This window comes from Papio anubis, chromosome 5 (genome assembly GCF_008728515.1).
Source record: "Papio anubis isolate 15944 chromosome 5, Panubis1.0, whole genome shotgun sequence".
Classification (NCBI taxonomy): Eukaryota; Metazoa; Chordata; class Mammalia; order Primates; family Cercopithecidae; genus Papio; species Papio anubis.
In genome coordinates, this window is record NC_044980.1 from 143,544,268 (window position 1) to 143,557,725 (window position 13,458).

General features: G+C 38.4%; 1 long non-coding RNA gene across 1 annotated transcript; it reads right to left on the reverse strand.

The window, feature by feature from the left end:
• Positions 1–7,556: 7,556 nt before the first annotated feature.
• Positions 7,557–9,886, reverse strand: LOC103885501. Its single transcript, XR_001903853.2, has 2 exons — positions 9,789–9,886; positions 7,557–9,399 (listed from the first exon to the last, which is right to left on the reverse strand). It is a non-coding gene; the product is annotated as an uncharacterized LOC103885501 (long non-coding RNA).
• Positions 9,887–13,458: the final 3,572 nt, after the last annotated feature.

The following is a 13,458-nucleotide window of genomic DNA, read 5'->3' on the forward strand; positions in this document are numbered from 1 at the left end:
ACAGATAGTCCAGAGGGGAAGAACAGATTTTGAATATCACATTCAAAGAATGACAAATAAGACCATGAATTTAGTATTGGACGTGTTGCATTTGAGGTGCTTGTGATATTCAGGTGGACACATTCAGGATGCAGTTGGAGATCTGAGTCTATTCTTGGGAAAGATGTTATGTCTGGTATTAGGGTATGGGGGATTAACCCCTATGGTAGATAATGCTGTACAAGCAGATAGGATCAGAATATACAGACTTAGAAGAGTGAGATGCTAAATGCAGAACTTGGAAGACACTAAATAGGAGGGGAAGGAGAATAGAAGGGGAAAAAAGAGAGATTGGATAGGTCCTATAATATGAGGTGTTTCAACAGAGGTGGAATAATATATATATATATATACACACACACACACATATATATATATATTTATGTTTGTTTGTTTTTCAGTAGAGATGGGGTTTCACCATATTGGCCAGGCTGTTCTTGAACTCCTGACCTCAAGTGATCCACCTACCTCCACCTCCCAAAGTGCTGGGATTACAGGTATGAGGCACCACGCGTGGCCCTAATAGTATTTTGTAGGTTAAGAAATGAGTAGGAGGTTAGGAAGTTGAGACAGTGAGAACAGAAACCTTTCCAGGAGTAGCACTGTAATACAGAGGTAAGAGTTACAGGAGGGCGTCAGGGGAAAATGGTGAAGGGGGTTTCTGTCTTAGTGCATTTGGGTGGCTCTAACAAAATACTTGAGACTGGTAATTCAGAAACAACAGAAATTTACTGCTCACAGTTCTAGAGACACAGAGGTCCAAGGCACATGCTGATTTTGTGTCTGGTGAGAGCCTGTCCCTCATAGATGGTACTTTTTTTTTTGAGACAGAGTTTTGCTCTTGTTGCCCAGGCTGCAGTGCAATGGTGCAATCTCGGCTCACCACAACCTCTGCCTCCTGGGTTCAAGCGATTCTCCTATCTCAGCCTCCGAAGTAGCTGGGATTACTGGCATGTGCCACCATGCCTGGCTAATTTTGTATTTTTAGTAGAGATGGGGTTTCTCCATGTTGGTCAGGCTGGTCTCGATCTCTCGACCTCAGGTGGTCCGCCCGCCTCGGCCTCCCAAAGTGTTGGGATTACAGGCATGAGCCACTGTACCTGGCCTATAGATTGTACTTTCTATGTGTCCTAGTGGTGGAAGAGACAAACAAGCTCCCTCAGGCCTCTTTTACATGGAAACTAATCCCATTCATGAGAGCAGAGTCCTCATGACCTCATCACCTCTCAAAGGCTTCACCGCCTTGGTACCATCACCATGGGGGTTGGGTTTCAACATACAAATTTTGCAGGGACACAAACGTTCAGACCATAGCAAGGGGTTAGTTATATGTCATAAGATTCTGATTGGTTTGCTCAGCATCTCTTCCAACTGTTTTTCTGGCATGGCTTCCTGGATGGCAGAGCCTGGAAAGTAAAACAAAACAAATAAAACTACAGTGAAAGTAAAAACCTGTATTTCTGTAACTACACTTGATAGAGATTCAAACGTGATTTAAGCTTTGCTGTTCAGATGCAGGCATGCCATGTTTTAGTTTGGAATCCAGTTCAGCTGGGAGAGCCAGGACAGGGTGTGAGACAATCACAACACTGGTGTGAATCCCAAAGCTGCAGCACACTCTGGAGCCAAGCCGCTTTCTCATGCCTGGATCTCAGCTGAGATGGGACAGTCCTGCAGCCCACAGCCAAGGCCGTGGCTTTCTTGTTCCCTAGCTTCCCACTTGTTACAGAAGTAGTAGCTCCCCAAGATGGCTGGTTTTGCAGTGTTGATCTGGAAGGAATTCTAGTAACCCCTGCCCTCTGTGCTCCCCCAGTCCTTTTAATGATTTTAAGCACATAATTCCCTATATTAAAGCATATTTAGGCTGGGCGTGGTGGCTCACACCTGTAATCCCAGTGCTTTGGGAGGCCGAGAGGTCAGGAGTTCGAGACCAGCCTCGGCAACATGGTGAAACCCCCTCTCTACTAAAAATACAAAAATTAACCGGGTGTGATGGTGTGCGCCTATAATCCCAGTTACTCAGGAGGCTGAGGCAGGAGAATCACTTGTTCCCCGGAGGCGGAGGTTGCAGTGAGCTGAGATCGTGCCACTGCACTCCAGCCTGGGCGACAGTGAGACTCCATCTAAAAAAAAAAAAAGAATAAATAAATAAAGCATGTTTAATTTCCATTTGCTAGAGTATACCTTAATTGATCCAGATGGAAGAAAAATCTATTAATTCCTATCAATTAGTATCCTAGCAATTCCACTTCTAAGTCCATCATGTGATCCAGCATTATGGGGGAAAAACTCTGTTAATGGGAGGCAGATGGTCTTCTAGAAATAGAGATGGTAATGAATTGGTGGCCTCAAGGAGAGCTCAGAGAGGTCTATTGGTGGCGATAGAATGAGAACTTTGCTTATAGTATTGCTGTAATAATACTAAAAGAATAATGAGCATTCTAGGAGGCCAGCACGGGCAGATCACTTGAGGTCAGGAGTTCGAGATCAGCCTGGTCAACATGATGAAACACTGTCTCTACTAAAAAAAAAAAAAAAGAATAGTGAGATAGTTTAGTTAGAAAATGTATAGTGTTTTTTGAAACGAGAATGAAAATACAAATTCCAAATCCAAACTTGTTGGCCTCTTGGAAAAACAAGGGGTCTGATAACATATATCAGAGTTTAAAAATTGTATCCATTGAAATTAGTGCTTAAATTATTTAGTTGTGTGAGATGATTTACATTTAAAAATGTAAAGAATATATATGTGCTTATAGGTAAGAACAATACATGAACCTATTTTCCATCAGCTCCCAATACATGTCAGTTCATGTTTCCACATTTAATACCTACTGAAGGTAGCAGAAGTAACATTTTGGAAGAAAAGGATGTTTGGTAAATCAGAACAGTATTCCTGTAATAACTAAAGATCATTAATAACATTTCTTCCAAACTTCCCCCTTCCTAATTCCGACTCCAGAAATAATCAACTTGTTTGATAATTACTAGAAGAAAAAAAGAGAAACAATTATAGTATTTATACAGACATAAAGGAATGGTCTGGTAAATATTGTACAAACAATGAAATAAAACATGGCAACTAAGCACTGTCTATTGGTAGTCAACAAAAAGCAAAATACAAAATTGTACCTTCTCAGCAACACCTCCAGAATTTTCATATTATGGGCTAAGGGTGATAACTACTTGAAAAATGCAACATGAACTGCTATAGTTTTTCATAGCTCTTTATGTAAGATGGAGAAAAGGTCAATGCCCATACAAAAGAATTTGAGGGTGCTGCGACTAGATATAATATTTAGAATACATATGCATCCACATCTAAACACGATGGGAAGGAGCATAGAGGAGATTATGAGAACTTTGTGAGGGATAAACATATTGTCTCGGAGTAATGGGTTGAATAGCGGCCCCGCCCAAAATTATGTCTACTTCCTAAATCCAGAACCTGTGAAAGTTACTTTGAAAAAAAAGGGGGTCTTTGTAGATGTCATTAAGTTAAGGATCTCCAGATGGGGAGGTGATCCTGGATTATCAGAGTGCGTTCTAATCCAGTGACAAGAGTCCTTATAAAACATACATGAAGGACTGACACACAGAGAAGAGGCAATATGACCATGGAGACAGAGACTGAAGTGACGTGGCCACAAATCAAGGCAAGTTTGTAGCCACCAGAAGATGGAAGAGGTAAGAAGTACATCATCCCCTGGCCTCTGGAGGAGTGTGGCCCTGCTAACACTCTGATTTTGGACTCCTGGCAACCAACTGCATGAGTATAAATTTCTGTTGTTTTAAGCCACCAAGTTTGTGATCATTTGCTACGGCAGCCACAGGAAACTAATACACAGGATAAGCTGATGGGGGAATAAGAGAGTTTTTTCATAATTGCTTGAATGGGTTAAGAATTCTAAAGAATAATTAGCTGGGTGTGGTGGTGGGTGCTTGTAATCCCAGCTACTCGGGAGGCTGAGAGGCAGCAGAATCACTTGAACCCAAGAGGCAGAGGTTGCAGTGAGCCAAGATGGCGCCACTGCACTCTAGCCTGGGCGACAGAGGGCGACTCTGCCAAAAAAAAAAAAAAAAAGTTATTCTAAAGAATAAACATTATTGGGTAAGGGGAGATGACATGATAGCCATTAGAAAGGAGTCGGGGGAGTGAGGAAAAAAAGTGAAAAACAGACACCAGGAAGGTGAATAACCAGAATGTGAGCTAAGGAGATGGAATAGGGAGGACATCGTACCCAAGCAGAGTACGGACTGAGGAGAAAAATAAATGATATCCCTAAATATGTTTTAATTTCAGGGAGCTACTTTGTCTTCTCATATTTTATTCAGATTGCTTTGTGTGTGTGTGTGTGTGATGAAGTACATATTTTAAGTAAATATCTTACCTCAGAAACAACCTCTCAGAGAAAGTTTTTGGAGAAAATGCAATGTTTTAGTAATATTCTCTTCAGAAACATTAAGTTAGGATGTTATGGTGATGGAAAAACCTCAATAAAAACCAGTAGCTTAAGTATGGAGACACACATAACTCAGTCATCACATTGGGAAGAAAATGAGATACTGGAAAAGAAGAAAAAGTCACCCAGAAAAGAGCCCTAGAAAACTAAGAGTCAGAGTTTTTCACTGATGCTTATCAAAGCTTAGCTGTATGAAATAAGGGAAGAATGCATCCTTTTAACTTTAGTCGAGCTTTTTAAATTCTGAAAATGGGACTCTCACTTAGAGTGCTGCAGCACAAAGAAAGCAATTGTTTGGAGAAAATAGGCTATGTCTGAAAAAAATATTTCTTTTTGGCAACGGCTATGGATTCCTGCCAATCTAAAGGGATCTCTAAACTTAGGGAGAGGGTAGAAAGTAGCTCTGCCCTCTGAGAGGCTCTATTTTATTCTGAAAGGCTGAATGTGACAAAGGCAGCTTTAATGATCAGACAGAGCTGAGGTATCCAAAGCTACATATAAAATAGAAGCTTAGGACACCTAAGAAAACAGACAAGAATTAACGCAATAGCAAACAAAATGGCAGACTCAACCACTGCACCTGGCTGAAATATTTCTATTAACTCAGAGTTTAGCTAGGTACCAGAGCAATTTTATCCCTAAAACTGGGTAATGAAAATTTGAACAGAAGAGGTGGAATGTGCTGATTAATTTATGTGTTGACTTAACTGGGCTGAAGGATGCCCAGATAGCTGGTAAAACATTATTTCTGGGTGTATCTGTGAAGATGTTTCCAGAAGAGATTAGTAATTGAATTGGTAGGCTGAGTAAAGTAGATCACTCTCACCAATGTGGTGGTTGGAGAGTCCATCAACCAACCCAATGAGGACCCCAATAGAACAAAATGGTGAAGGAAAGGCAAATTTGTTCTCTTTTCTTGAGCTGGCACATCCATCTTCTCCTGCCCTTGGACATCAGAATTTCCGGTTCTCTGATCTTCACACTTGGGCTAAATTACCCACTGACTTTCCAAATTCTCCGACTTGCAGATGGCAGGTTGCAGAGCTTCTCAGCCTCTATAACCCCATGAGCTAATTCCCACAATTAATCTCTGTCTCTGTCTCTCTCTTTTTCTCTTGCTTAATAAATATGGAGATTTATTAAAGAACCAACAGGATATACCACTGGTTCTATTTCTCTGGTGAATCTTAATACATAAGGTTAAAATAGATTAACATTAGAAGTGAAAAGTGAAAATGCCTCAAAATATATTTTAAAACTTCTACTTTGAACTTAAGAAAACATGATTTCTTGGCCATCAAATCATGGAAAAACGTCTTGTTCTTGGAATATGTTGAGGTGTATGAGAAATCTTCTCATTGCTTCTCAGAATTCTTAGTACCTGCAAAACCATTATTTTGTTTATGTAATCTTACAAAAATGTTACCTAACTACTAGATTCATGTGAAAGAATTTTTTTTTCTTTTGATAGAAAACCAGCAAGGTCAGTAATTTCTGTCAGGAGAAAGAGCAGGAGAAACAATTCTCCTTACACAAATTCTTAGGTGTCCAATTGAAAACATTCCAGAAGGGGCGGGCAGGTGGACCATGGATGGTGGGAAGCACAAACTTCAGAGCCAGATCCCCAAAGCTTGGTGAAAAGGCCAGGAAAAGCACCAAAGAAACACACAGCCATGCAGCCCTTAACAAGTCTACCTTGTAAAAGCAATTTTGTTCGTCTCTTTCTTCAGCAAACGCTTTTTCTTGTGGCAGTGTTTACTTAGTTAAATGAAGAAAGTTCCCTGCATTCTCTCTCTCCAGTTCGGGCTAAAACCTGGACACTGACAGAGCTAATGTATGTTTGATCTAATCAGTCAAGATCAAGTGGGGGAAAGCAATAAAAATAAATTTCAAAATGTTCTCTATCAAAAATTTTTCAAGAAAAATGTTCTAATTAAGAATCTCCGTCAACTATGTTTCTGTACAATTGGACCAGTGAACTGGGACTGGCAGTGTCAAGAAGGTTGTAGAAATGAAAATATTGCCTCATTTTCTGATTTTTGTTCCCATCTACAGGAGCTCCCACAGTGTTCTACTCTTTCCATTTTAAGGAGAAGATGTAGAGCGGTACAACTTTTTTCCCCTCTAAGACACATCCCAGACCTTTCCTAACTCTTTAGTGCCTCTGATTATTAGTAAACAATTCAAGCTTATTGATGGAGACTGTAACTTTGATGAATTTTTCTTCTCTTGGTTTGCAGCCAGGAATCATTGCATGTCTTCCAGGTATTTACAGGAACACATACATTTCCCAAGCATATTGGTCGGATTAGTATAAAATAAACTTATGAGGCCTTTGTTATTTTATGTTGCCTCAGACCAGGTAAGTTTTGTCTTAATTTTCTGATTATTCTGAGATGTTTCTCCATTTACTCTATTGAATCTACTTGACTCTGATTTCTTTTTTTCTTTATTCTTCTCTATTCTTATTCTTTTTTAAAAAAATGCTTGATGGTGATAATGTCTCTTCGCTTCAAGTGATAATGGTAATTCCTTACTCTGTTAGATATTTGTAATGTAATTCTTATAAACTTCTTAATTTTCTCGAAGGCCCATGCCACTCTAATAATGATCAGCACTAGTTTAATCTGAAAATGTCAGGCATATGTATGAGGTTCAATTGCCCAGGAGCTCACAACTCCTTACTCATTCATTAAAAACAAATCATCGGGATGCTCCTGCTCTAATGTCTAGAGCCTTTCTTTTAACCAATGGACTCTTAATTTTCATGGTAGAAAAGACATTTTTTCCCCTCTGTGATACAGAACAGTTTTCAATTATTTAGTCATCATGAACTAAAGCAGGGTAGCCAGAGATATGCTAGACTATTTTTCTACAATAACCCCAACATGTCCTTTATTTAGGAGAAATTTTGACTGATAGTGGAAAGAAATGTAAAGCACTCCTGCATTAAATGAAGTTATGATTCATACTAACAGTGAAACTGATTATTTGAATCTCAGGAGGCATACATTTCTAAAACAATGTTTGTTATGATTATCTTCTAGGAGAATATTGAGATTTACAAAATTTATTCTTTCTTTCATTTCATTGTATCATCCTTTTCCTATGTGAACAATCTCATGTGGCTTTTCCTTCTTTCAGAGTGGATTTGGTATTTTTTCTCTTTCATTTGTATGCTTTCCATTTACTTTGTATTTAAAGACAATCTCGAAGTTGTAAAATGTTGTAAGTACAGTAAAAGAACTTTTTTGAAATTTTTTGAGTGTAGTTGCTAACATGATCACTCAACTTACATGACTACTTCTATGTATTCCCTATAAACATTCTTCTACATAACCATATTACCATCAAAGTCAGCAAATTAACAGTGATAGGCTACTACCATATAATCCTCAAATTCTGTCAAGTTTCCTCATTTTTCTCAATGATGTCCTTCATAGCAAAGGGGTCCAGTTCAGCATCATGTGTTTCATTTTGTTGTCATATCTGTTTGGTTTTCTTCAGTGTGGAACAGTTCCCTAGTCTTTCTTGGCTTTTATGACCTTAACACTTTTGAAGATTACAGGCCAATTATTTTGTAGAATAACTCTCAATTTGAGTTCACCTAATGTTTTCTTATGAATAGATTTAGGATTGCATCTTTGATAGGAATATCATAGCAATGGTGACAATTTTGATTCACCTCATTACTGGTGATATTAACTTTGGTCACTGATTGGTGTCTGCTAGATTTCTCCATGGTAAAGTTACTCTTTCTTCCCTTTGTAATTAATAAATACTTTGTAAGGAGGCACTTTGAGACTATGCAAATATCCTGTTCCTCATCAGACTTTCAATTTGTCCATTCATTTATTTATTTCAGTGTGGACTCATGGGTTCCTATCTTATTCAGTAGGTTAAAACCAGTTGCTTTCATTACTTAGTTTGATGCTCAGATTATTCCAGATTTGGTCAGTGAGTGTGGGGGTTCAATTAGTCTGGTGGGAAAAATATTAAAGATAGTTATAATAATAGCAACAAACTCTCTTGTAAGGCCTGAGAGTTTGTATAACTTCAGTAATAGATCTGGCTGAAGGTGGCCTGTTCCCTTTACCTTTAGTTAAACAAGTTAAATTAGTAACTAAGGAATATGGGGAAGTTATCTAGCTAGCTTATTTACTCATGTGGTCTTAAGACTAACCTTTGATGTACCACAGGTACTTAATTGCCTTCTACTTGGGAAGTCCACAATGTCAATTACCCTCTAGTGCTGTTGACTCAAGCCTTTGTCAATTAATCTTTACCAAATAAATGTGAGTTTCACTCCCCCAAGTCTTTCTACTTGGGAAGTCCACAATGTCAATTACCCTCTAGCGCTGTTGACTCAAGCCTTTGTCAATTAATCTTTACCAAATAAATGGGAGTCTCACTCCCCCAAGTCTTTCTACTTGGGAAGTCCACAATGTCAATTACCCTCTAGTGCTGTTGACTCAAGCCTTTGTCAATTAATCTTTACCAAATAAATGCGAGTCTCACTAGCTGGTCAGGGCCACAGTCACAACTGTTTACAGTACTCTCCAGGGAGTCTGTAAGCGGCTCGGACACCCAGCTGGACAAGCAAAGCAGATTATCTGTGTGTCAGTGTACTTCATTCATCCGTCAGTGGCTCAGGGTCTGTGGGTCAGACCCCTGCAAGTTAGAACTCCTTCAAGAGTCTTTTTGACATGTTCTCATAAGTCTTTTAGCACTTCTTTCCTTCCTGGCAAAGATGTCCCAGGCTCATCTTATAGTTTCCCTGTCCTAGACTTGGGATCAGCCATTTCTCCAAGGAGCCTTGGATCCTGTTTCAGAGTATGGTCTTCAGAAAAGATGTCAGAGCCAGGTGTGCTCATTGTTACTGGGGGTTTGTTACTTCCTGTTTTCAATGGACAGAGCTAGTTAATATATGTATATACTTGTATACATACATAAGCACATTTTTACGTCTATATTTCTATATCCCTATTGAAAACCATGGGTTCACTTTGATATCTCCAATTCCAATCTAACAGCACAGGGTTCATTCATGTTTTCTCTCCTTCCATATTTGAAACTTCCTTCTCCAATAGTGAGAAGCCTTGATATATTTTTGATCAAGCCTTCTGTATGTCACCAGTCTGTCATTGCTGCTGCATCCCACACTCCCTGTGCAATGCTTTCCCCACCTGCTTGGGCTCCAACATCCCACACCAGGCTTCTCCTCTCACTGATGTTCTTCTTGGTCTATTTGGGCTCCATTACCCCTAAGTAGTCCAGCATCCTCACCTTGCTTGGGCTTTAGCATTCTGATTTGGGTAACCACAGGATTCCCCCTATCCTTGCCATATTCATTTCTCTTGCCACTTAGTGTCCTTTGGATTGATCTGAACAAGGAAAGGATAAAAGAGAAGTTATCATTTTATTTTCAAGTTAATATTTGCTGAGTACTATTTATCAAGCTCTATATTATCTCATTTCAGTTACATAATAACCTTGATTACATTTTACTAATTGAAGCAGTCAAGATGAAAGAAATTGTCACTTGCCAGAGTCCACAGCCAGTAAATGGATGATCCAGGACTGGAACTTATCTCGCTGACTATAAACCAGTGTTCCACTTGGAAGCTGTGTACATGTGATGCATAGAAAAACAGTTAATTTTCATAGTCAGTAATCATAGAATTGGTACTGTATAAATCTTTTGGGGATGTAATTGTCAGAAGTCTCAATTACAAGCCCAAGATAGATAATGCAGTAATAATTTGCTAATTACATATTTTGAAAAGATTGTACTTAAAGAAAATGTTTTCTCTTTAATTATGGCATTAAGGATTTCAAAAGGTACTTTATACCATTTCATTTCATAATTTTATTTCTTTTCTCTCTGTTTTAAAGCATATTCTAAGGGTTAAACTTTTAAACTTTAAACTACACAGTGAATCACTTTATTTTATTTTACTTATTTTTTTGAGACGGAGACTCAGTCTGTCTCCCAGGCTGGAGTGCATTGGCACAATCTTGGCTCACTGCAACCTCTGCCTCCCAGGTTCAAGTGATTCTCCTGTCTCAGCCTCCTGAGTAGCTGGGATTACAGACGCGTGCCACTACACATGGCTAATTTTTGTATTTTTAGTACAGACAGGGTTTCACAATGTTGGTCAGGCTGGTCTCGAACTCCTGACCTCATGATCCACCCACCCTGGCCTCCCAAAGTGCTGGGATTACAGGCATGAGCCACCACATCCGGCCTGTGAATCACTTTCAATATGCCTTTCCATAATTCAGAAAAAGACGTATAAGAAGTAAGATTTCTTACATTGTTTGCCTTTTGTTAAATAATGGTGACGCATTGTATGAAACAGTTTCTGAAAGGAAAACCTGAGTAATCACTTAGAAGAGACTGGCTTTCTAAACTTAGCTAACAGCTATTATTATTTAATTGTCAGTTTTACAGTAACTTGGTAAGTTTCCTGCTTAATCTAACTACTCTAAATTGTACTAAAAAACCTACCCTGTTCCTCGCATTGTATTTTTCATGTCTTTACAAACTTGCACTGAGGCCTTACCTTCCTACACTATCAGCCAGCTTATGTAATGCCCATGCCAGGCATTCCGCCATTTGCTTTTTGCAAGTTGTCTCATCTAAATTTCAGAACTACATTCTTATTTTGTAGTTCTATTGTTATTCCAATTTTATAGTTGAAAAAACTGAAACTCAGTGGGGTAAAGTAACTTGACCGAAATCACATCTCTAGGATAACAATGGCTTCTTCTGCAATTCCTTCTAAAGGACCTACCTGAGGCTGTTTTACAGTTGACTTTTTTAAATAAGATAAATGGTTGGGACTTAAACTAAAGAGCTTTTGCATGGCAAAAGGAACAGGCAGCAGGGTAAACAGACAACCCACAGAGTGGAAGAAAATCTTCACAATCTACACATCAGACAAAGGACTAATATCCAGAATCTACGATGAATTCAAACAAATCAGTAAGAAAAGAGAGAAGACTCAAGTTACTAAAATAAGAAGTTAAATGAAGGTGTTCTCCTGGACACACAAAAAGAAAATGGATTAAAAGAGAATACTGGGGACAATTGTATACCAACAAATTAGAAAACCTGGATGAAACGGGCAAGAAACACACAAACCCTGAAATCTGACTCAAGAAGAAATAGAAAATCTGAACATGTCTATAACAGTAGATACGTTTACACCTTCTAAACACTTTACTTCTTCTAAAAAGATAGAATCAATAATCAGAAGCCTCCCAACAAAGAAAAGCCCAAGACAGTTGGTCTCAGTGGTGAATTCTGCCTAACATTTGCTGAAGAATGAACACCAATCCCTTTCAAACTCTTCAAAAAATAGAAGGGGAGAAAATACTTTCTAACTCATTTTTTGAGGCCAGCATTACCCTGATATGAAAGCCAGACAAAGACGCCTCAAGACAAGAAAACCACAAACCAACATTCCCAATGAAAACATATGAAAATTAGTCAATGTATACTAGTAAACCAAATCAAGTAACATACTAAAAAGGCTATACTCTATGATCAAGTTGAATATATTACAGGAATACAAGGGTGGCTCAACTTATGAACATTATTCAATGTAATACACCACAGTAACAAGATGAAGGGGAAAATGAATGACCATCTTGATTTATGCAAAGTATTTGACAATGACAAGAATACTCAACAAATTAGAAATAGAATGGAACTTACTTAACATGATGTAGAGACCTAATTAGAGAAAAGGAGTCAGGCTGGTGGGACCAAGGGAAAGCAAAAAGATAGAGCAAATAAACTATAAATATGTCTTTCTTCATAGTTATATAAACAAAAGAGGAAGTAAATGAATTATAGGTCTGTTTTTCTTTATGACCCAAGACATATAGTCCTCCTGAACAAATAACATACATAACCTACAAACTTCCTGCTTACCATAAAATGCCTCAATTTATCAAACATCCTGGCTGACAGAAAAATGCAAGTTTCCAAGTTCCATCTTATAAAATCTCCAGCAAGCTTTTGTTTCTTTGTAGTCACCTCCTCTACTGCTGGCCTGCACATTGCCTCCTCACAACATATTTTTCATGCTTTCTTTAATGAATCTACCTTTCTTTACCTACAATTATCTTGGTAAATTCTTTTGTCTCTACACCACCAACCCAGATAGTCATCGCTCACCTACAACACATGATAAACAGCATTTAGGGAAAACACATAGCTACATCATACTCCATGAAGAATGAATGAAAGCTTTCCCCTAAGTATAGGAAAAATACATAATGCCTGCTTTTGTCCCTTCTATTCAGCATAGTATTGAAAGTTCTGGGTAGAACAGTTATGCAAGAAACAAACAAACAAAAGGGATCCAAATTATAAAGGAAGGAGTAAAACTATTTGCAGATCATGTGATCTTATAGATAGGAAATCTTAAAAGATATACACACACAAACTATTACAGCTAATACATTCATGAAAGTATTGAGTATATAACTAGCACTTAAAACTTAGTTTTGTCAACATGCTGTTCACTATGTTAAAAAAAAGATTAGTTTTGTTTCTACTCATAGCAATGAATAATCCAAAACTAAATTAAGAAAATAATTTCAGGAGGGTGGAGCAAGATGGCAGAATAGAAAATTCCACTGATTGTCCCTCAATGCAAGGACACCAAGCTATCTATACAGACAAAACACCTTCATACGAATGAAAAATCAAGTGACCGCTCATAAGTACCTGGTTTTAAATTCATATCATTGAAAGAAGCACTGAAGAGATTAAAAAAGAAAAAAAGAATCCTGAATCGCAGACACCACCCCTCCCTTACCCCTGGCAGCAGCAGTGGGCATCTCTGGGCACTGGGGGAGGGAGAACACACCAACTGTGAGTTATTGAAAGTGCTGTTCTATTAGAGCAGAAAGGAAACACAGACCAAACTCAGCTGACCTG